At 39.1% G+C, this 1,965-nt stretch overlaps 1 protein-coding gene across 2 annotated transcripts in view; it reads right to left on the bottom strand.

Moving 5' to 3' along the window:
- Window positions 1-1,965, bottom strand: part of LOC107143997 (glutathione S-transferase alpha-3-like) — a 26,766-nt gene that overhangs the window by 17,944 nt on the left and 6,857 nt on the right. The window contains exon 1 of one of the 2 annotated variants that reach the window (XM_015487855.2): window positions 349-496. The exons of the other annotated variant lie outside the window; for it this stretch is intronic. The gene's annotated coding sequence lies outside the window, so the exon portion shown is untranslated. Of the gene's footprint in view, window positions 1-348; window positions 497-1,965 lie in introns of those variants that run through there. 2 annotated transcript variants of the gene reach the window in all.

The following is a 1,965-nucleotide window of genomic DNA, read 5'->3' on the forward strand; positions in this document are numbered from 1 at the left end:
ATATATATATATATAAAACCTTTAGCATAAGCTCCTACATCCCTCTTCACTGTTCACAGACTCAGTTGGTCTACACTGTGATCATCTCTCTTTTCTCTGTGTTCCTAGCTCCATGAAACTCTCCTGCCCTAGTTTTCTAAATTCTTCTTGTCAACATTTCTGTAAAGATGTATCCAACAGGAACTGAATCAATAATTCTTGAACTGTCAGCTAAGCACAAAAAGAAGACTTACTGTGAACACAAGACAGACTTCTGTTTGTAGCTACAGGTATTTTAATGTATTTTTCTCGGTATCTAAAAATGAGCAGGTGAAGAAATGTAGGACAATTGATTAGATCATTACTTACCTATTAAGGGTGGCTCCTTTTTAGCTCCACAACACGACAACGGGAAAGAGTCCTTAGTGTGTTTAGGAACTACTTATTCATTGGAATAACTCCTTCCCAGTAAAGAGTAGAGTCTAATTAAGGAAAAGTCACCTGCAAAGTGTTCAGCGACCACAAGTTTCTCTACTGGACCAGAAGGAAAATGCCAAGTCATCTTCTTATCAGAAAACTGTTGGTTAATATGTTGCTTTTCAAGGTTGGCAAAGAAAGTTTAACCAAAACACTCTGACAGATTTTATTCTCTCTGCCTGTCAGTGAGGATTGGGTTTTTGAGGAATCTGCACAGTTTTCATGAATGGAATGCAAGGATTTAGACAGATTTGAAATTTACACTGTGAGGTTAGGCATGTAAGCCAAGAAATTATAATCACAAACACCATTTTATTCTGGTGCAGAATAGATTTGCACATGGGAACACAGTGGCAGTTTAGATACCAACTGAATACTCCTAAGGTTAAGCAGGACTGAGGTTGTAGTAACAAAAAGAATGTCAGTGCCCCAGCTTTGCATCATCCAGGGAGGATTGGCAAGATGGCACAAATTCTGTGCCAATTCAGGTGGTCGTGTATTTTGTAAATCCATTGTGGTGTCCAGGTCAAGAGACAAAATGACACAGTTAGTATTTCTCAAACTTTGTGAAGTATTGTTTTACCACACCAGTAAAATCTCTAAAGCTTAGAAAAGGATTTTTCCTCTCTTTTTGACCATTCTGAACCCATTTAGTTTTCTGTATTATTATTTTCTCTTTGTCACAAAAATCTTCACCAAAGACCACACAGATGAGGTTCTCTCTGTAGTTAGTGTTTCTTGCTGTGCAGAGGAAATCCCACTGAGCTGGGAAGGCTCATTCCCAGGAATCATGTCTCATAGGGGAGAGAAGATTTGGTGATTTCAGAACGTGAACAGGAGGAAAAAAGTCCTTTAGGAAAGGTAGGGCTGGGTCAGAACAACACAGAGATTTTTTTCCCCCCTCAGGAGGAGAGTCAGCTCCCTAGAGACATGTCTTGTGGTTTAGACCATCTTGATATGGTCCCTTTTCATTTGGTTGCAGTGAGCTATAAACTATGGGGAAGGGGATCTTTGTCTTCCTGGAGCACACTGTGCAAAGATTGTTTTACTGAAGACTAATTATTGAGTGATTGGCACTGAGGATTGAATCAGGGACATGAGCATGCTAAGCACATGCTTTACCTCTGAGCTCCATTGTTAGCCTAAATACATTTTTTTTTTATCAGGAAAAAATTTATTTGTAATGATTAAAGTTGTGGCCTAACATTATCGTATTAGCTCTGGATTCTTTGTGGGAAGTCACAGAGTTTCTCTGGTTTTCTTTTTTCTTTTTTTTTATTAGTTGCTCAAAACATTACATTGATCTTGACATATTGTATATCATACATTTGATTCAAATGGGGTATGCATTCTTATTTCTCCCACGTGTATAGATTTGCAGGATCACATTGGTTATATAGCCACCTTTATACATACTGCCATACTAGGGTCTGTTGTATTCTGCTGCCCTTCCTATCCCCTTCCTATCCCCCCTCCCCTCCCCTCCCCTCCCATCTCTCTCTCTCTACC

Source organism: Marmota marmota, unplaced genomic scaffold, assembly GCF_001458135.2.
Source record: "Marmota marmota marmota unplaced genomic scaffold, marMar, whole genome shotgun sequence".
NCBI classification, from domain to species: Eukaryota; Metazoa; Chordata; class Mammalia; order Rodentia; family Sciuridae; genus Marmota; species Marmota marmota.